The following is a 22963-nucleotide window of genomic DNA, read 5'->3' on the forward strand; positions in this document are numbered from 1 at the left end:
CAGCGTGGCTGGTTTTGAAGGCTGTGATTCTTTAAATTATGTGCTGCGAAATTAACTGCACTCAACAAGAAATAAAATTACTGAATTATGAAAGTATTCCATGAATCCAAAGCACTTGTCTGAGGAGCAGGTTTCCTAATGTATCATTGTGTGATTCGATGCCCTGGATTTGCTTCTTTCCCAGAGTGGTGGTGGGACTGGAACTTTCAAGTTGCAATCTACATATCTGCTTGGACATAAGTCCCACTGAACCTAGTGGGTCTTACTCCAGATAAGTGGGTGTACGATTACCACTTGGTAAGTAGCATTGATCAACTTCCTTCCAACTGTCACAGAATTGTATCCTGTTCATTTAAAAAAACGCTTCAGGGACAATACTGTTTCAATGTGTTCAAGTCTATAGGTGCCCTACTTTACATGAACAAAGGTCTACATATTATGGGATAAGCAATGAAAATAGCACAGAAACATCTATCCCTTTCCCATGCAAAAATAAAATCTCAAACGTCCCAATCAGTTCTGTGTTCATTCCAGAACTTAGCACGAATCAGTCCAAAGTGCCTAATCACTGGCACTCAGTTGTATCCTCCATGAAAATGACCAAGTTCCAATATCAAAATTTGAAATATTATTTAAATTTCCCCTTTCCTTTGTAGCTGATCCTTACAAAATTGCATGCTTTTAGATGCTGAACAATAGCATATGAATACAGTGGTACCTCGGGTTAAGCACTTAATTCGTTTCGAAGGTCCGTGCTGAAGCACTATTTCTGGGTTAGCGGAGTATGTAAACTGAAGCGTCTTTAACCTGAAGCGTATGCAACCTGAGGTACCACTGTAATAGAGAAGGCATAACATGAATGCAAGATGTGAGGAGTTCTATAACATTTTGTATGAAATCCAAAAACTGACTTGTAAATCATGCCTAATTTATTTATATTCCCCTTTTGGAATAAGTAATCCCCCTTTTGTGTGTATTCTATGCAAATAATGCCTTCCAGTATTTGGAATTTGCTGCTGCAAGCTTCTATTTATCACTGTCCATTGGACTCCAATAATGCTTAACTAAACCTTGGCAACATCCCAGAAGGCTGCATGGAAGGGATGTTAAAAAGCAGAGCTTAAACACTATTCTGATCATACACCAAATCTGGCTACATCAGTACTAAATAGTTGTTTTCTGGTAGCATGAGGCACAATTAAGGACCCAATTCTGTACTTGATTTCCCTTGACTTGAGGGGGCTATAGGATGTGCTGGCAGCTCCACCATTTTGGCAGAACTGGAAATATGCTGCTGGCACAAAATGTATGCTGGCAGAACTGGTCAGAAGCAGACGCTATATTTTATTTGGTCTTTATCAAGCATTTGTTCTGATTTGAGGGACTTCTTATATGTCTTCCCATTAATCATTTGTTAATTACACACTTCTCAATGCATTTCACCTAACTGCAAAAAGACAGCTTCTTTTTTTAAAAAGGATTTATTGTGCAAGGGCAACAGAGCATTTCAAATCCACCTTAATTGCACAAATCTGAATTTCCTAGTACTGTATACATTCAAATCCCACCTGCAAAATACTGGGCTGTATCTAATGCTAGGCCTACTCAGAGTAAACCTATTGAAATTAATGAACATGACAAACTTAGGCCTATTTATTTCAATTGCTCTACTCTGAGTATAGCTTAGCTGAATGCAACCCACTGACTGGAACTACTTAACATCCCAACCTGTACCATATGTTTACTGTGCCTTGTTTAATGTTTTTGTACCTGATAAAACTCTGTAAAATATTCATAAAATAAAAAAGGAGATAAATACCTGGTTAGACTGATATGACAGTTTCCTGCTTGGCAGGGGGTTGGACTCGATGGCCCTTGTGGTCTCTTCCAACTCTATGATTCTATGATTCTATGACAGTTGTTTCTAGGCTTCTGCACCCATGCATGTTCATTGTGTTATGCCTGTTACATCGAGTGATGATTTGCATCTGTGCATGGAGTTGCATATTCAGCTGCAAGTATTCAAGGCCCAATTTGGACACTTACCTAGTCTGCAGTGGTCTTAATGGGATGGAGGAGCAGGCAGGCATCAGTCAAGAGCACCTGACATGGATTCCAATCATGCAGGTGCTGAGTCTGCATTTGGGGCAAAAGCAGATAGCTCAGTACTGTTGCATACAGCATTGCCTGCAGGAGAAGGTTCAGTCCTCAGCTTCTCTAGATAAGGCTGGGAAAGAGCTCTGTCTGAAACTCCAGAGAGCTACAGCCAGCCAACGTGGCTGCCTTGAGTCCCATCAGGGACAAAATACATGTGATGATGATGATGATATGACATAGACAACATAGAATCTATGTCAGTTGTGTGGGGAAACTTTCACTCTCCAGATGTTGCTGAACTACAACTCCCCTCATCCCTGGCCACTGGCCATGGTTGCTACAGCTGATGGGAGCTGTAGTTCAATAACATCTGGAGGGACACAGGATCCCCACTCCTGGGCTATGAGAAGTTACAGCATCTCCACTAGAACCCAAAGGCATGTTGCTTACCACAACAGTGGCACGTCAGGTTACATACGCTTCAGGTTACATACGCTTCAGGTTGCAGACTCTGCTAACCCAGAAATAATACCTCGGGTTAAGAACTTTGCTTCAAGATGAGAACAGAAATCTCGCGGCGGCAGCAGGAGGCCCCATTAGCTAAAGTGGTGCTTCAGGTTAAGAACAGTTTCAGGTTAAGAACGGACCTCCGGAACGAATTAAGTATGTAACCAGAGGTATCAATGTACTGTATGGGGAATTGCAGTCAAATACATAACTATGCATGAATGCTAATGAAGGGGTTAACACGACAGAGCTGGATTCCTAGTCTCAGCTAAGTCACTCCCCCTCTTTTCCACGAGGAGGAATTCCTGTTTCTCCTCTCTGTGGCATTTTAATTGACCAAGGAAGGCATGTCCAAGCTTTGTTGCAAGCTTAAAGAGTGTGTTTGAAGCCACCTTTCTGTATTTTCTACCCAAGAGTATTCTGCCAGTATCCTGCTGCTTCTTGGATAAATGCATGAATCTGACCTTTGGAACATTTTGTAAGTAAAGCGTTTTAAATTTACTTAATAGGGTGTGGTCTGTTGGTTGCAAAAGGGTAGAGTTCTGTGTTTGCAAGCTGGCAGGATAAAAGGGTCGAAAAACCTGTATTCCTAACTATACCACTGCTTGATTTTTGCTTGTTTAAACTCGGCTATTGGGGCTCTCTCCTGCTGGAGTGTGCAAGGTCCCACATTTTGAATCCAGACAGCCTGCCACATTTGTTATTTAGCCCCCACACGCGGGTCACAGGAATTCGTATTCACCACCACAGCTACCTCGGTAATTGTTTGAACTGAGGACTGACTCTCAATACGAGGTAGCAGAGTTGGGGGTAAATTTGTAGAGGGGAGGCCTTTTATTCTTAATCCTTCTCGGCTAGGAAGCTCATTGGGTGGATCTGGGGTCAGCCACTGTCTCTCTTTCCTACACTGGGTTGTTGTGTGAGTACATAACAGGCTTGCTGAAGCCCCCCCCCCCCCCAATTTAATTACCCAGGTGACAAGCAACCCAGGAAGATTAAAAAAAAGTGCCGTTGTGTTTCATATTTTATTTTCTGGTTCTTGTTTGTGAGCTGCGTCGAACTTTTCTGAGGAAAAGCGAGGTATTAAGACATATTAAGCAAGCAAACACTCGACCAGACGTGAGTAGTCACGTGAGGAAACCCAAGGCACATGGAGAGGCCAGGTGGACGTTCCCGCGCGTTTCTGTGCGCCTCGCGCGTGGTGCAAAGCCGCGCCCAGCAGCAGCATTAGCAGCAAACCCTCGCCGCCCCTCCGGGTCTCGGCTTTCCCCCCTTTTCGCTGCGGAGCTGCTGAGGAGCTGAGCGCACCCTGGCTGCATGCAGCAGCGGCAGTAGCAGCGGTGGCGGCGGCGGCACCACCTCCTCCTCCATCCTTCCCCCTCCAGGGGATGGGGCGGGAGTGATGGATGAAGGCGTAAGCTGGCCGAGCACCGCTGCCCGCCCCGGTCTGGACGCGCCCTCCACCTTCTTCCCTGCAGGGCTTCCTCCTCCTGGGGCTAAGGAATCACCTGACCGGCCGGAAGACCGGCCGGGGCCCCCCCAATTAAAGTGCATCCGCGGCGCAGACGGGAGGAGGAGGTGGTGGAGGAGGAGGTGGCGCCGCCGGCGGCGGTGCCGATTGCATCCCCTACGCCGGCAGCTGGAGTCGGGGCCGGGCGGCCGCCTGCAAAATGGGCAGCAGGATTACTTTCTTCGAGGTGGGTGTCCCCCGCGAGCCTGCGCTAGGGAGGAGGAGGACGCGTCAGTGGGGCTGGGGAGAAACCCCCAAGGGGACCCGAGGTTCCGGGGATGCATGGAAGAAGGCTGCGCCTGCGCCCTCCATCCTTGGGCTGGCTCGCAAAGGGTCCCTCGCCGGCGGGTGCCATGATGATGATGATGGGCGGGGGAAGGCGCAGCAACTGCTCTCTCTGCATTGGAGCCAGCGGGAACCCGGCACTTACCGCTGGATCCTTAAACACGTTGTCTTGCTGCAACCACTAGGGCTTGTTTCCTCTCCAGCGTGCTTAGGGGGGCATGGCCTTTAAACAACTCCTAAAGTCTGAAGACCTAGGAGGACCCACTTTTAGTCCAAGCCTGCACTTGGAGACCCACCTGATACCTAGTGTTTGCTGTTGCAGCTCACCTTTAGTTGGTCCTGTGTCCTCCTGACCCATTAGGCTTGGGATGGGGGAGGTACAGGGTGGGTGGGTTGTGTCTTACCAGCAGATTTTCGTGTCCTTTCCTGAGCAGGAACCTTGTCTGATGTTTTGGGGTTTTGTAGGTGCTGGTGTCTCCCATAGCTATAGGGAAGCCCAAGAGTTCTATGTCTCTGTGAGAAGAGACTGACCTTTCTTGGCATTCCGGTACCTCCTGGGTCATGGGCAGCCACTGCCACGGCACAAAGGAGTATACACTTTGCATGCCACAGCAAACATACCTTTTCCTGCTCTGCGAAAGGCTTAAAAAACCCTTTACACTAAAAGAGTGAGCCAACACATGTTGGCAGGCATGCGAGGGTATTCATGGACTACAGATTTCAGGGAAGGGCCATGACACAGTGGTAAAGGAACTGTTTTGCTTTCAGAAAGTCCTGGTTCAACTCCCCGCATCTCCAGGTAGGGCTGTGAAAGACTGCTCAGAACGCTGGAGAGCTGCTGCCAGCCAGTGTTGACAATACTGAACTAGATGGACCTGACTTGATATTAGGCAGCCTCTTTGACTATCCAGATTTGTGTAATAACGATCTCCAGGCATCCCTTTCTTGATTACCTACCTCCTTGGCTGTCACATCTTCCTACTAGTAATAGCTGCTGCACTAACTTTTGCCTGTGGTTGAAGAAGAGATGGTTGCCACCTTTGACAACCTAGTTTTCTAAGAACAACAAAGGGCTTTTATTGACAAGAGATGGGAACCTTGGGTTTGGAGGCCAAACGCACCCCTCTAACTGGCCCTTCAGACTCTCTGCAGGCCATGCTCCTTGCCTAACCCAAACACATTGAGTGCCTCTGCCTGACAGGTTTCCTTGTGCTGTGAGCATGCCTCTTTGCTTGCCTGACATCAGATGTAGGGGCAGGTAGGTGTAGCTTGGCAGAAAAGGCCTTGCAGGCTGAAAGGGGTAGATCCAATTGGACCCAATCAGACGTTCCCCTTTGCTGCTGCAGCTAGGCAAAACAATTCAACTGATCAACTATTCTGGAGAGAATATGGGTGTCTCAGAGGAGTCCCTCCACTTAGCCCCGTCTTCTGCTATCGAAGGAGAAGCTGTGCCCACGAGGAGCACTCCAAAAGGAGGTTGGTTCGTGCCAACTGTTTTACGTTTGACAAATTGGGATTTTCGTTAACATTCCTTGGCATCCCAGCTCCTTTGCCAGGAGGTAGGGAGGACTCTCAGGCTGTCGGTTACCAAAGTTCCCCTATGCTCTCCTATGGTTTATGCTCTCCTATGGTTTATGGCTTGTGTTTTGTCTGGGTTCAAACCACACACTAAGCCCAAACATGATTTTGTTTAATGCGGTGCTGAAGCAATCTCTCATTGCTTGTTTTGGAAATTGGCAAAACTACTGCTTTTCAGCAAATCTCCCAATTTTGTGCTTTGTCATCTTATACATGCCTTCATTAGCATGCTAAGTGTGCTACAACAGTGTCTTTTGTGCTTATAAGAGGGTTGGGTATATTATGACTGAAAATAGAACATAGATTTTGTTTCAGACTAATAGGTGAAGGTGAAATTGCACTGGCCACAACGATGGCAACTTCCTGGAAGACTAAACCGCCACCTGCCTTGTCAGGTTTTGTGTTGTGCAATCTGAGCTGCATTTGAACATATGTAATCTTAATTGAGCGTGGTGATTTAACAACTTAAGGTGTTTCAGAAAAACAGCAATAACATCCTGTGGCCAGTCTTAAAACAGTGAGTTTGTTCTCATCTTCTAATCTTGAAATACTTGTATAGAATATTTTTCAAAGCACCTAAACCAGTGTTTCCCAACCTTGTGCCTCCAGATGTTTTTGGCCTACAACTCCCATCATCCCTGACTAGCAAGACCAGTGGCAAGGGATGATGGGAATTGTAGGCCAAAAACAGCTGGAGGCACAAGGTTGGGAAACACTGACCTAAACAATATTGGAAATTAATTGCGTGCCCTACCCCACTTAAAAAAACAAACTATTTCAGACCTTGATCCAAAGAGAAGTGCATACTACACATTTGTACTCAGAAATAATAACAGTTGGCAAAAACACTGGAGAACAAGAAAAATTCACAGGGCAGTGGTTCAGTTCAGTGTGCACTTGCACATGAGATATTTCATATTTTGGACCAACGCTGTGTCCATAGATGCTCTGCAGATAGGCATATTCAGTACCCGTGAAGAAAAATTGAGGCAAGAGAATGCACAATAATGAATCAACAATGAACCATGCTTTGTATGGTTTTAGTTTTGTTTCAAATGTATTATGATTTTTAATTACCTTTAGTCAATTGCCTTGAGACAGTTGTTTAGATGGTGATGAATGTTGTTGTTTAGTTGTTTAGTCGTGTCCGACTCTTCGTGACCCCATGGACCAGAGTATGCCAGGCACTCCTGTCTCAAACAATTGTTAATCCCACACTTTCCATTACAATTTCCCCAACACTTTGCTCCTTAATTTTTCTTGGGAGTGGGTTTGATGTGCAAGAGCTCCAGATTAATTGCACAAGCAGAATTTGTTGGCACACCATTGAATCCCACCTACAAAATAGTGACGGTCTGTAAGCACCCTTTATGACCAGCATTTGGGCATGTGCCTTGCTTCGGATTTGTTTGTTTGTTTGTTTACCTTTCTGCAGCTCAGAAAGTTTAGATTCTTTTACTAGCGAAAGATAAGTTACCAGGATATTTAACAATAGCCTGTAATCTGCAAATAAGATACGCAGTCCTGAATTACCCATGAAAGGGATGAGCCTTTCCTCTCAACTAAATAATGCAGACCAATCCCATAATGTGTGGAATCAAACCCATCAATAATACATTGAATAGTTTTTTGTCAAAAACATTATGAGCAGTGTTGTGTATTGAGTCAAAGGATTTTATATCTGTATTATTACTATTGTCTGTATTTGCATTAGGGTAAAGTAACTGTCTTTTGGTTCCAGAGGGTACAGCTACTATTGGTTCATTTAAGCTGCTGTATTTGGATCCTCTGTCTTAATGGTTTCCTCCAAAAGGCAGGACTGTGATTGCCTGATATTGTTCCCTCCAAAATGTATCCTTTCTAGCTAGTTCCCTGTCCCTATAAATGTAGCTCTTCCCTCCTCAGGTCTCAGTCTTGTTTGCTTTAATAAAGAAGTGTTACTAGAGAACTAACTCCAGCATATTATGTCAAGAGAGCTGAAATCACAAACCCCACGTCACAACAAGCAGCAGCACTTAACTTGAGTCATCTGTAGTGTTTGGAGCTGTCTAGATCAGGACTCTGAAATCTTACACAGTCATACCTCTGGTTATGTCCGCTTCATGTTACGTTCTTTCAGGTTACGTCCCGCGGTGACCCAGAAGTACCAGAAAGGGTTACTTCCGGGTTTCGCCGCTTGCGCATGCACAGACGCGCAAAATGACGTCACGCACAGAAGCGGCAAATCACGACTGCGGGTTGCGCTCTTTTCATGTTGTGAACGGGCCTCCGGAATGGATCCCGTTCGCAACCAGAGGTACCACTGTATTCTGGATAGCACAATATAAAAATTAATAAGCATGTGTCTTGCAAAGAAAGCCTCTCTGCAGGAGACCTGGCATAACCTCCAACCAACCCGGTTGAACACAACCCACCAGTCATGTATTGTGACTTGCCAGGCCCTTGACAAGTGCCCTGTTTTCGGAGTCCAGACAACCAGGAAAAATAGGAGTCTTCTAGAGGCCTGGTGAGTTGCCATGTTTGGGCTGCATTTTGGCATGGGTAGGTCTGCTTTACAGAGTCCAAAGGCAAATTATGAGAAGTACTAATATTAAATGAGCAGGAATTCACTGTGTTGGCTTCCTTGGAGGGCTTTTGCATCCACCCTAGGCTTGGAAATAGGTCATTCCAGTGCACACATTTCTTTCCGAAAGAAAAGCATTTGTACTTGATGAATAAAAAGCAAGCTCTTCCTCAATAATTTATCCCCCCTGCCACCCTAACTGATACTAGTGGGTTGTTGTTCTTGTTTTGCTGAGTTATTTGGAAAGCTGTTTGCTATCATTGGTGGGCTAGAGTTATTGGAGAAATAGCAGTTTTAAGCGGTGACAGCTATGCTGAGTCACGTAGCTTCTGGGATGAATAGCAACTTCGATTTTTTTTTTTTTTTTAGAGAGAGGTGGCTCAAATTGTGTTTTCCAAAACAGCAGTTTTAAAAAATGAAGACACAGCCAAATTTCTTACATTCCCGTCCTGTGTAGGAAAGGGTTGTTCCCCTGAACTGTGCCAACGCGAATGGCTTCTAACTGGTTTCCCCCTGTGCCAATGAGGTACAAAACTAGGCTGGCAGGTACCAGGTAACCCGTATTCCATCAGGACATTGCTGGCGCATGAGGCGGGAATCTGGGAGCATGTAAGGGTTGGTTGGAATCGTATGCTTTCTCGGGTTTCGGTTCCATTGCTACACATGGTACAATGCAGAGAGGGCACTTGGGAACCCAAGGCAAAGAGAGTCTGGGTGTGTGGGTGAATGTTAAGATGCTTGTTCCACACTGTGGCATTGTTTTATAAAGTTTGCAAGCAGCAGCTATTGCAGTGTACCTTAGAACAGGAAAAGCCCACTACTGTATACCTATGAAATTACATTTGTGTGATCTAGACAGTCTACAAAGGGGCACCTTTGCATATACAGTTGTGTGTGTGCATGTGCATTGTGTGAGTAGTGATCCCTGCACAACCAGATGGTCTTTTGCAGATGTTGTTCTATTCGATAAACTTCAGTGGATGCTCATCTAACTGTTCCAGTCAAGCATCTGTTTGTATTTCCTCCAGTGCTGCTGCTTGGCAACAGACAATTGCAAAGAAATAGTTCCCTGGCATGGTTTATTGCCAACTCTGGCAGAGGAATTTTGATCTGAAAATAGACTTACATGGAGAAATGCTTGGAAAGATTAATTTGACTACTAAGAAGTAATCAGGTGCTTGGGGTATAAGGAGAAATTAATGCTCTTGCTCTAATTAAATCAAAAGGAGGCTCACTTACACAAGCACTTTATAACAGCACAGGCAGGATTAATTCATTTTGCACTGCTCTTATCCCAGCCTGCTTGTTCATAGATTGCAAAGTAAACATTTTTCTCATGAGTGATTTTTTTTTGGGTGCGGATCAATATGGTATTTGTTTGTAAGTAGCAAGTAGGACAATCTAGCAACAGGAAAGGGCTGAGATCTAAGTGGCGAACCATAAATGGGAAGAGGTGGTAATTAGGCCCACACGTGGGTGGCGCTGTGGGTTACACCACAGAGCCTAGGACTTGCCGATCAGAAGGTCGGCGGTTCAAATCCCCGCGACAGGGTGAGCTCCCGTTGCTCGGTCCCTGCTCCTGCCAACCTAGCAGTTCGAAAGCATGTCAAAGTGCAAGTAGATAAATAGGTACCGCTCCGGCAGGAAGGTAAACGGCATTTCCGTGCGCTGCTCTGGTTCGCCAGAAGTGGCTTAGTCATGCTGGCCACATGACCCGGAAGCTGTACGTCGGCTCCCTCGGCCAATAAAGCGAGATAAACGCTGCAACCCCAGAGTCGGTCATGACTGGACCTAATGGTCAGGGGTCCCTTTACCTATTCCTGCAATTGCTCTTACAGCTTTTAAACAAATGTCATTTCTAGAAAAAAGAAGTTCCAGAACTCACCATGAAAACCTCCCTTTGTTCTCTTAGACTGGCAATAGCGTCCACCTGAGAGGTGCCTGATTTCTGGCAAGTTCCAACTTTTTTAAAAAAAGCCCTGTCTATGAGCATTTGATAAATTTAATTATTTCAAGGTTTATGTCTCACTTACACCATTGCATACTCAAAGCAGCATAATTTGACTTAGCGGTTCATTGGGAAAATACGTTGTACAGTGGTACCTTGATTCTCGAATGGCTTAGTTGTTGAACAAATCGGCTCCCGAACGCTGCAAACCCAGAAGTAAGTATCCTGGTTTGCAAACGTTTTTCGGAAGCCGAACGTCTGACGCAGCTTCCGATTAAGTGCAGTAAGCTCCTGCAGCCAATCGGAAGCCACACCTTAGTTTTTGAATGGTTTCGGGCATTGAACGGACTCCCGGAACAGATTGAGTTTGAGAACCAAGGTACCACTGTATGCTGTACTAAAGAAATGTGGTCTAATTCATGAGGGGGGGGGGAAATACCACTCCTGTAACAATAGTATACATGCAGTGCATTCCTATGTAATATGGTATACATGTCTCCCCAGAAATAAGCTCCATTGAATTTGCTTCCTCAGCAAATAAAATTTCAGGGTGGGATGCAATGACATATCAAGCTGATGTAAAAGTTCACTGAGTCAAGGAACCACCTGGAACGTGGTGGAACCATCTGGAACATGGTGGTGACAAGATAGGGCGCTATAACATCTCTGTTCTAGCATTGCAGGGGGTTGGACTAGACACAGTGGTGTCCAAACTTTTCAAAGAGGGCCAGATTTGATGAAGTCAAAGTTAACCTTTTTTAAGGATTTTACCCCAAAGTTGAAAGTTGTTGAGCTGGGATTATGCCCTCGAAACTGACTTTGGACATGCCTGGGCTAGAGGGTCCCTTCCAACTCTACAATTCTATGATTCTATAATAATTAGCACTAGCAAGGGCACTGTTACACCAAGTTCATATACAATGCAAATATGGCTGGAAATGGTGCATAGAATGGATTAACTTCCTTACACCATTCCAGACACTACATTGGCACAACAGCATGTGCTTATTTCTTCAGTGCTGCAGGATCCTTAGCACAGCATGGATAATTTTCATATATCATGAGAAACCAGTTTCAAGTCCATATTGTGATACCGGTTTCATAGTTTTTGGCCTGGCAATATACTGCGAATCATGATGTGAATTAGAGCAGGGCGATAAATTGTCCAAAACTGGTTTCAAGTCCATGTCATGACACTGGTTTCATGATTTTTGACCTGGCAATATATCACAAATCATGATGTGTGTGTATGCTATTCAAAAATCACAAGGGGGGGGGGGACCATGAAGCCAGCCAATGCCTCTACATAGCTCCATCCTTATTTCAGACACTGTGATATATCAGTATTTCGGATTTTTTGTCTGGTGATGTCAGGGAACTGCCATAGGAAGGACAGGAGGTGGAAGGGCTCACAGAGGTTGAGAGAAACTTATCAGCTGAAGAGGGAACCAGCAGGGGGAGAGAAGGAGCTCCAAGGGAAAGTGAGTCGGAGGGATGGCTCAGGGACACTTCCAGCGAAAATAGTGGGGAGGTTTCAGGACCTCCTATAGGGACACCCACTCCTCGCCGGAAACTGTCGCGCAGAGAGTCCAGAAGACGTGTTTCCGTTAAGGAGCTTTTATGCTGGAAGAGATTCCGTAAGCGCCCACTGTCGGATTCTGCTAGCGACTGACGGAGCCATGCTTGAGGGGCTCCGTCGTAGGCAGAGGTTTGCGGACTTGGCCAAACTCTGAGGGACTAGGATTTTACGCACAAGCAGCTCATCATCCCATCACAGGTGATACATCATGGTGTTGAAAACCTGGTTTCTCCAAGACCTAATAATTTCCACTTGCCAGTTCGGTGCCACTCTGTTGTTATCCTACAGTGACTTTGTGGATTACAGTTAACATTCTGTGAAGCTAAAAAGCTTATGTACACCCCCTGGTTGCAGAATATGGCTTAGCAACCAGCTTAACAACTGTTGGTCTGATCACTGTTTCCTGTTCACACAGCTACAAGAAGCCGTCACGGCGAGATTGTTCTAGCTGATTTATTCACTTGGTATTTTCTCTTAGGTTGAAATCCTTGATTGGAAGACAAAGCAACAATTATGCTTTTTGGAAAAGGTAAGTAATCATAATGTTATTACTGCAGTTTAACCGAATTTTGAGTGATCCGTGTGCTTTAGTTATATTTTCTTAGTAATTGTTTAAAGCATCCTGTTTGAGATGGATCAGCATCATTTTCCTCCATATCACAGATAGGGAAGCTCACCCTTAATTTCCTGTTTCCTAAAATGTAAAAAGGAACCGATTAGCTTGAAAAGCCTTTTTTTGAATGCCTGCATGCTTATAGATATATATTTTTTGTTACCTAGGTTGAGCCAAATGCTACAATAAGTGATATCAGGCTAATGTTCCATAAATTATGTAAGTATGTGTGTTTTTCAAAAGAATCTGTTTAAAAAGTGAGGGAAGCTTTCCAGAAATGCTTGAATTATATGTCATTGCATGGAGCCTGAGCGCCACTGATGTCATACAAGCCATGTATCTTCTTCTATGTACTTTGAAGCAATTCTAGTAAACCTGTACAAAAAAGTAGTTATCCCCCCCCATTCCTTGGTTGCCCTTCCACCAATTTGGTAATTTGCTCATATTTGTAAATTCAGAAGTTCTCTGTTTGTGGCACAGACATCCCTGCCCCAGTGCTAGGAAACTGAGTGGACTTTATTATTATTATTATTATTATTATTATTATTATTATTATTATTAAAGTTGTGCGATTTTTTTTTTGTCCCTACAGATCCTCAGTGGTATCCCTCAAGGCAGTCTATAAGGCTTGATCCCAGTAAGTATTATATAGCGAAGTATTATTCTTATTATTTCATTTAAATACCGCTTTTCTTATCTTGGAGCAGTTTATAGTGAAATGTAAAACCCCATTACAATATTGCTGTATCATCCAAAAGATGTATTAATGTTAATTGGTAGCCACAGAAACTATGAAACTCCAATAACGTTAAAGGATCTGTCAATCAAGAGACCCCTTCATGGATCACTGCCTTGCCGTGACGAAGGGGTTTGAATAACTCAGAGAAGCTATGAGCCATGCCGTGCAGGGCCACCCAAGATGGACAGGTCATAGTGGAGAGTTTTGACCAAACGTGATCCACCTGGAGCAGGAACCGGCAAGCCACTCCAGTATCCCTGCCAAGAAAACTCCATGGACAAAGACAACAGGCATGTAAAAGTTATGACGCTGGAAGATGGGCCCCTCAGGTCGGAAGGTGTCCAACATGCTACTGAGGAAGAGCAGAGGACAAGTACAAGTAGATTCAGAGCTGATGAAGCGGCTGGGCCAAAGCCGAAAGGACACTCAGTTGCGGATATGCATGGAAGCAAAAGGAAAGTTGAATGCTGTAAAGAAAAATATTGCATGGGAACCTGGAATGTAAGAACCATGAACCTGGGTAAGTTAGATGTGGTCAAAAATGAGATGGCAAGAATAAATATTGACATCCTGGGCATAAGTGAACTGAAATGGACAGGAATGGGCGAATTCACTTTGGATGACCATCATATCTACTACTGTGGGCAAGAATCCCGTAAAAGAAATGGAGTGGCCCTCATAGTCAACAAAAGAGTGGCGAAAGCTGTACTGGTGATGTATGGAAGTGAGAGCTGGACCATAAAGAAGGCTGATCTCTGGAGAATTGATGCTTTTGAATTATGGTGCTGGAGGAGACTCTTGAGAGTCCCATGGACTGCAAGATCAAACCTATCCATTCTTAAGGAAATCAGCCCTGAGTGCTCACTGGAAGGACAGATCCTGAAGCTGAGGCTCAAATACTTTGGCCACCTTATGAGAAGAGAAGACTCCCTGGAAAAGACCCTGATGTTGGGAAAGATTGAGGGCACAAGAAGAAGGGGATGACAGAGGACGAGATGGTTGGACAGTGTTCTTGAAGCTACCAGCATGAGTTTTGACCAAACTGTGGGAGGCAATGGGAGACAGGAGTGCCTGGCGTACTCTGGTCCATGGGGTCACGAAGAGTCGGACACGACTAAACAATAACAACAACAATCAAGAGAAGTCTATAATCCTGCAGTTGTAGATAGACCAATGGCTGCCTCCATGTTTATCGCATGTATGCTTGGGCAAAACAGAGCTCAAGGGATGGACCGAGGACTTAACCTGGAAGAGGCAGGCCATGCAAGCTGAGAATGTCTCTTGCTGTCTTATGTCCTTGTTCAGTCCTCTGTGCAAAATGAGAATGGCGATGCTGTCAGGCCAGCGGGTCCTTTTCTGGTCTTGGGCGACGCCCAACTTTACTACCATCTGCAGCTGGTCTGGGGCAGGACAAAACCATGCGTGCATATATAAAACAACAGTCATTCAACGCTTACTGCTACACTTTTTATCTCTTCAGCTATTCAAGCTACTCCAAACAATGTGCTTATGGGAGAGGCCATAGTTCTATTGCTTTGCCTTTCTCAGGATCATTAGTCAACTCTTGACATCTTGTGTTTAAGGTTTTTTGGGGGGGTATTGGGACTGGGCAGTACCCTTGCCCGAGCCAGTGGAGAGCTGCTACATGTGGGGAGTAGTCAGTTCTACACTAGACAGGTCAGTGGTAGGGCTGATCAGTATATCCTTGTATCTTCCCAAACCGGTTTGAAGTCCAAATCATGATACTCGTTCCATAATTTTTGACCTGGCAATATATCACAAATCATGATGTGTCTGTGTGCTATGCACAGGGACGCGGACTTATAAAAAATATTGGGGGGGGCCCGGGAAAGCTCATGAATAATAAATAAGCTCATGAATATGCAAATAAAGTGGCGCCGCCTCCTCATGAGCGAATAGGGGAGAGCGTGCTGCGCCTATTAATCAGCTCCAAAGGAAATTGGGTGGAGCTTTTGCTCGGGAGGGAGGGCAGGAGGCATGCAGCCCGCCCCTCCCTGTGCATTTTGGGCTGGGGGAGGGGCGGCGATGGCGCTCTGCTGGAGGGGCACCGGAGATTATTGGGGGGGCGGAGCCCCCCAAACGAATTTTTGAGGGGGCTCGGGCCCCCTCAAGCCCCATGGAGTCGGCGCCTATGGCTATGCAAAAATCACAAAATGGGACAAACCCTGGAGCCAGCCAATGCCTCTACATAGCTCCATCCTTATTTCAGATATATCACAATGTTTAGCTGGGGATAAACCACAATGTTGAAAACCGGATATCGCCTAACCCTAGTCAGTAAGGCTGTATATAGTTCTCACACTCCCAGGCCCCCTGCTCCGAGTGAACATGGAATTTAATTGGAGCAATAAGCTGCATTTCAGCCAAGGCTGATTGCCATAAATGCAAAAGTGTTACTAGGTCAACGGGAAATGCAGGCTTTTTGATTAGGAGTCATGTGCTTCAGCGTTCCTCTTTGGCTGTCAAGCACCTTAAATTTTTCCTCTCTTCTTCTCAGAAGGAAAATCACTGAGGGATGAAGAAGCCCTTCAGCTGCTCCCTGTTGGCACAACCGCTACGCTCTATTTTAAAGATCTAGGGCCCCAAATAGGATGGACAATGGTGAGCTTCAATGCCTTGAATGTTTCAATGTTTGCCTTAATTAATCCTTGCATCACTTTCTCCTTGTACTGGTGATCAAGTCCCCAATTGTGCTTTGGTTTGCCAACTAGCACAATTGGTAGGAGTCTCTCCCCACCCCTGCCATCTTTGTCTTTCTCTCTCGTTTGCTCTCCCCTCCTTTTTTGTGTGTGTCTGATTTATAAGATGGTGGGGTGAAGAATCCAAGGGTGGCGGGGGGGGGGGGGAGAATAGAATTGCCACAAATACTTGGCAGGCGAACACATCGCAAAGCAGCCGCGGTTGCTTGGCAACACGACAAAACACAGCTTGTGGAAGGCAATGGCAATTAGGGGGTGTTGCAAGAAACAACAACACAGGGATCAGGTTTTCCTAAATTAGGGCAAGAGACCCAGAGGCAGGCCAGCTGCCCGTCCCAGTCCTATTGAACAGGACTGTCAGCGACAGAATAGTGACCCTGGTCCCTTCTTCCTTTTTTTCTGACTGAGCCCCAGTGCCTGCAGAAATTCAACAGGTGAAGTGTTTCCGAGACATAAGGACATAGATATTTCCCCAGTTGACTTCTGTCTGTCACACCCGTTCAAGACACACATTGGCCTGATTGGAAAAGCTAGCATGGGAGCTTTTACAAAGGCAAAGCCGGAATCTGTGGGAACAGGAGATAAGGAATTTGCTATTCAAAGCTCCCCCCCCCGCCCCTGCCCCAATACCTTCCTGCTTCCCCTTTAATATGCCCTGTGTTTTAGTATGTTATATATATATATAGTATGTTATAATTCACACCTAAGTTCTCTACTGCTGGGCATAACTGTTTCTCATCCTCCAAGCTTCTTCTCATTTGGACATTCCTGCACAGATGGAGGCCTCCTTGGCTGGGTTCCAACATAAGCACATGCTGTGAAAGGGGACATGGGGAGAGGGGAAGGAGGGGAAGCGAAGGAACTAGCAATGTGTTGGAATCCGTGGCATTAAGAGGAAGTAAGTGGCTCATGCGGAGCCAAATTTAGGACTAGGTGTCTTCTGCCTTTCATCCTACCAGGATAACCCAAGTTATCTGTGAATCGTGCAGTTTGAACATTTTTGCATGTCTTATTCTACTTGCACTTTTTAGAGGAAGGATAAGGCACCAAAGGCCTGACGGCTAGATATTCTGCTCTGGTTTCTGAGTTTTCACCAGAACTTGCAATTCATGTCTTCAGAGACACAAAGGCTACATAATTCCTTAAGCAGCAGCTTAGATTACTCACACGCCAAATTCTCAGTCCCCACCCCACAAAAAATCATACAGGACCTTGTAAAGCTGCCTGACTTTTGGGGGCGTTCATCCAATCCATGCTGTATGCCCACTTCAATGTTGTTTTGTATAGATAGGGATAAAATCCTGGCACAAACTGTGTGTATGAAATAGCAAATTCTTCTTGGAGATCCGTACTGATTGGAATAACAGCATATAGTGTTGGCGTAAGGAACCAAGCCATGGCCAACATATTGACTAAAGCAGCCCCCCCATTTTTTAATTGTTTGCCCCAGGGGCCTACTTGAATATCTTTTGATTCTCAGGACCCTCCCCCCCATAAACCCATAAACCCAAAAATGCCTATTCCTCCCCCCAAAAAAACAGACAAAATGCCTGCCTCCCCCCAAAACAGACAAAACCAGCTATATATCCACCCGTGAAAAACAACAGACAAGAAAGCAAGACAACAACCTCCCTCAAAACAAGCAACCTGCCCACCAATACACACCTAAATAAAGGGGAAGGGGCCTTGACAGGTGCCATGTCTGAGGGTCCCCACAGGTGCCATATTGGGGACCTCAGTTTCCCTTTCCCTGGCATCCAGTGCTGCTGAGAATTGCCGTGGTAACCACCTAACAACCTCTCTCTTTTTTGCAGGTATTCTTGATAGAATATACGGGCCCATTGTTCATCTATTTTGCGTTTTATTTCCGTATGCCTTTTATCTATGGCCTGGATGACAGGTTTCCCTCGAGCCGGCACCCCGTAGTTAAGTAAGTCGCACTTCTAAGGCCGGAGGATTTAATTCTTGGGTTTGCCGCAACTTTATTCCGAAATGTCTTGCCGTATTTGTCTCTCTAGCTTTCTGAAACGCTTTTATCTTGCTGTTTCTAGCTTGGCATGTATCTGCCATTCTTTCCACTACATCAAAAGGTTGATTGAAACAATATTTGTTCATCGGTTCTCCCATGGGACTATGCCACTGAGGAATATTGTTAAGGTAAATTTGCCACACAATCTACTCACAGCCCTTCTGTAAAATTCAGATCTGGCCGCCACCTTCAGCACGGCAGTCACCAAACCCTTGGCACGGCTTTCGGGGTGCGGTGTTGCCTCCTGCCACTCACAATGTTAACATCGATGTGACCTGTTAACATTAACACCTCACTACTGAAGCTTGTTTTTTCCACATTACCATTTTTATTTCTTCCATAGTTTTTTCTCCGACTGTTTCTCTATAGCCACTTAATCCCTTCTAGCCAAGCACAAAGGCCCTCCTTGACAGTGTGAGTTTCCTCAGCTCAGTGTTTTGCATAGCAAAGGTCCCGGGTTCAATCCCCAGCTTCTCCAGCTAGGGCTGGGAAATCAGGGGGAGCCTCTGCCAGTCCTTGTATACAGTTCTGAGTTATATGGCACCAGGCCACTGGCCCATCTAAAACAGCTTCCTATTCTCCTGAGCTTACTTTCAGCTCTATCTAGGGAGCTAGTGGGCTTATTGCAGCAAACAAGCTGGAACTGGGCTTGACACTTGATGGAGGCCTGTTGTTGAAAATGACGGCCCCCCTGTTGGATTCCTAAGGGCCCAGCTCTTTGTGGGGGGCCAATAATGTTTTTTGGGGGGAACTGGGACCCCCAATGTTTAAAAAAGTGAGGGCAAGCATGGAGCTGAGCATGGCTTCAGTAGTTGACTCCTCCTCCTCCTGCCACTGCCACCCACCATGAAGGGAAGAGGAGGCCAATTGTGGATCCATGTGTGATGCCAGTGGCCAGTGCTCTTCCTGTTGTGTAAGGGAAAAACAGGGGAAGCAGCCCCAGGCCAGTGGCAGGAGGAGAGGAGTTAGAGAGGAGGAGCCACAGGCCACTGAAGCTGTGCTACCGCCATGTTCAGCTCCGCCCTCCGGCTCCTCCGTTCTGACGTGCACATGCGCGCCATCAAGGTCCTCCGTCTCCCTTGCAAGTTGGCGTCTCTGCAGCCATTGATGAGAGCAGAAAAACACACTGCATGCTGATGTCATTGCACAGTAAAAGCTATTTGAAAAATTGGCATGGGACTACTGCGCTGTCCTGTTGCGTCTCCTAGTTCAGCCCCATTTACTTCCAGGTCACCTTTAATAACCCATAGCAATTGCCACACATAAAGCAGCCTCTCCCAGCCACTCTGTCACATTCCTTCCAGCTTTCACTCCTCCGCAGTGTTGCCACATGGCCTGAGCCCTTGCGCCTTTCCCTTGCCCGTGTTCAGGCTCCCTACGCCCCACTCTCTAGGGCTGCTGTTTTCCTTCACAACTTGTTTTCCCAGTAGTCTTGTCTTTGCAGTTGCTTCCTTGTTAGTCTTCTCCACCTGAAAGAGGAGACGGGACTGTTTTTGAGAATGAGAAATTTGAACTGCAGCAAAAATTGTCAGTGAACGCTGTACAGTTTGGAAAGTTGTTTTCTTTTATTTTCTTTTTATGTTGGTTATCTCCCACATGCTTTCCTCCTGAGACATGACCCATGTGGTCCTTGCCCAGACTGACAAGTGAGAAGCAACAGGGATAGAAGCTATTACCATCTTACAGTTCCCATTCCCCAATTGGTCCCTTCAGTCCTGATAATGTTAGTAGGAATTGTGATATCATCATGACATGATCTGTGGCTTCCACTGATGTGCTCTGAGGTACCACCTTGTGAAGGAAACGCCTGGTGTTTTCTAGCCCATAGACATGCTCTGCATTTTCTGCTTTTCTCTATGAACACACTCTGGGTTTAAGCTCTGATCTATATAGCATGCTAGGGCCAGTCCTCACATTAAAAATAAAATAAATTCATGTGGTGTAGCCCTTGGGGAACTGAACCATTCAGAGTGCTTATGGGGGATTTAATTATTTGAATGCTCTCCCATGCTAAAAACTCCTTCAAGGTGGAAATAAAACACACCTGGGAGAAAGTGTGTGTACTACCATTATGTACTACCTTTCCTCATCTAGTGTGGTGCTTTTTAAATTATTGTTAAGTGGAGAATATATATTATATTTCACCTACAGTGTGAAGTGACACTATATCAAAATGGTTGTTCCTTGTGTCTTTATGAGTCTTAAAGACTTGGATGAAATCTTTGAATGGTAGGTGCAGAGCGCTTCACAGAAAATCTGCCTTAGCTATCTTAAACATACTCTGGAAGCAGAGTATTATTAAATAATTCCACCTAGATAGCAAAAATAAGAATGGTTAGACTGTGCATTTGAAATACAGTTGGTTAAGCTGTTCTGTCAGGTGGCAATTGGAAAAAACTTGCTTTGCGTGAATGCCTGCCTTGTTGGTGTTTCTAGGCCTGTATCCTTTGCATGAATTCAGTTTGACTATTCTTTCCTGCAGTGCTGAGTACCTGTTTCAGAAATAACTTCTAGAGAGCCAGCTTGTAGCACCCACAGGACCTTGGTGATTTCAGGAAACGTGGGACCGCTTCTGGGCTCACAATCTGAAACCACTCACACGGGAGCGCTGTTGGTTGACAAACAGTGCCTACACTTGGGAGTTTTTTGTCTTGTCACCACGTTTTGTTTGATGGTGTGGGTCATGTAGGAAGGCCATGTTTGGAGATGCTGGTATTCCCAGAGTGCATATCGCATGGACATTGATGTGTCTCTGGTGACAGTCCAACTCCCAAGGCACTTTTGTTGTAGGCATGTGTTAACATCTGAACTCGGCCATAGAATCAGCAACGCATAGTGCCTTGTTCCAGCAAATCTACCTGTGCTTATAATTAGTTAAATTTTCTGACAGCTTGTATAAAACAGCTTGAATAAAATACTTTATTTGGCCTGGGCTTGTGAAAATTCTATCTAGAAAATGCTGTGATATATATTGGGACGCGGGTGGCGCTGTGGGTTAAACCACAGAGCCTAGGACTTGCCGATCAGAAGGTCGGCGGTTCGAACCCCCGTGATGGGGTGAGCTCCTGTTGCTCAGTCCCTGCTCCTGCCAACCTAGCAGTTCGAAAGCATGTCAAAGTGCAAGTAGATAAATAGGTACCGCTCCAGAGGGAAGGTAAACGGCGTTTCCGTGTGCTGCTCTGGTTTGCCAGAAGCGGCTTAGTCATGCTGGCCAAATGACCCGGAAGCTGTACGCCGGCTCCCTCGGCCAATAAAGCGAGATGAGTGCTGTAACTCAGAGTCGGTCATGACTGGACCTAATGGTCAGGGGTCCCTTTACCTTTATGATATATATTGTGTAGAATGGCTGATGGAATTGCATAGAACCATTAGCAGTTCCCTTTTAATATGGCTATATGAAGAGAAAAGTTAGTGATTTTTAACTAATGAAATGGACCCAAATGTGCTTGCTACGGCAGTGATGAAATGAATATTTTCGGTTTCTTTCTTCTTAGATCTGCTGCATCCTGCCTGTAACACCACTTAATATTTTAAAGACAAAAAGTAGCAAGGATTATTCATGTTGCACATGAACATCTTTCACCTATATGGTACCCAAGATTTCTGTGATCTTTCCATGCACTTTTTCTTAGTTTCCACTTAAGGCTGTAGACCTCCTTGGATAGGAAACAACTCTTAAGAGTATAGCTCTTTGGGATGTTTGTAGAGGTCCTTTTGATGGTGCTTTAAGTGCTTCTAGTAAGCCCTATGCTGAATGACAATGCATCTGAAGAATAAGTTGGCTAGTGGCAGCTGGCCAGTTATTTTATTACTGCTATCAATTTCAGGTGAAGTGGAGATCACTTACTCTACAGTCTGTTATTCAGACTGGCTTATGTTATTATGTAGTTCACATTAATTACAACATTTACCGTTCGATCTGGTCCAATGCAGATACTTATCCTTAAAAAGTATTTTTATTCTGTCTTGGAAGAACATCAAGATTGGGTGAGAACAATCATAGCCACTGATGGCTTGCCTATACAGTAGCTGCTTTGGTTATTGTCAGCACCTAGTCAAATCCCTCTGTATCTTCTTCTAGCATACTCACCTGAGAGATTCCACAGTGTGGAACTGTCTACAGTTACGCAATGTAAAATGAAGACACACATAATATTTTTAAACCGGTAGAGGTCCCTAGAAAAAGGGATTGATTGATAAACTACTCTGGTAATTATACAGCTGTACCTTGGAAGTCGAACAGAATCCATTCTGGAAGTGCGTTTGACTTCCAAAATGTTTGGAAACCAAAGCGCTGCTTCTGATTGGCTGCAGGAAGCTGCAGAGGTCCCGTCGGATGTCTGGGTTCCAAAGAACGTTTGGAAACCAGAACACTCACTTCCGGGTTTGCGGTGTTTGGGAGCCTAAATGTCCGAGTACCAGGATCCAAGGTACAACTGTAGTTCTGTGAGGGGGTGTTGTTAACCAGTCTCAGCACCCTTAACAAATTACAGTTTCCAGGATTCTTTGGCTGTTTAAAGTGGTTTGATGCTGATTTACCTATAAAGTGCAGATAGGGCCTTAGGACTTCTTGACCTGGCCTTTCAGATGTTAGAATCATAGAGCTGGAAGGGAACCTGAGGGTCATCTAGTCCAACCCCATGCATTGCAGGCACCATTGTTGGACAACTCCCACCATCACTGAACATTGGCCATGCAAGTTGCGTTCCAGCAACGTTTGGAGGTCTCTGAAGTGAATGAGCATTCTTCTCCCAATGATACAAAAACGCATTAATACAGAAATCACCTGCCGCAG

At 45.2% G+C, this 22963-nt stretch overlaps 1 pseudogene across 1 annotated transcript in view; it reads left to right on the forward strand.

Annotated features, from left to right (window-relative positions):
• The first annotated feature begins 3780 nt into the window (after positions 1-3780).
• The window catches only part of LOC114598728 (very-long-chain enoyl-CoA reductase-like), a 29726-nt pseudogene continuing 10543 nt past the window's right edge, over positions 3781-22963 (forward strand). The window contains exons 1-7 of the transcript XR_013392865.1: positions 3781-4301; positions 12546-12596; positions 12848-12899; positions 13273-13317; positions 15938-16041; positions 17954-18069; positions 18191-18296. The product of XR_013392865.1 is annotated as a very-long-chain enoyl-CoA reductase-like (transcript). The remainder of the gene's footprint in view (positions 4302-12545; positions 12597-12847; positions 12900-13272; positions 13318-15937; positions 16042-17953; positions 18070-18190; positions 18297-22963) is intronic.

The sequence above is a fragment of the Podarcis muralis genome, chromosome 5 (assembly GCF_964188315.1).
Source record: "Podarcis muralis chromosome 5, rPodMur119.hap1.1, whole genome shotgun sequence".
Classification (NCBI taxonomy): domain Eukaryota; kingdom Metazoa; phylum Chordata; class Lepidosauria; order Squamata; family Lacertidae; genus Podarcis; species Podarcis muralis.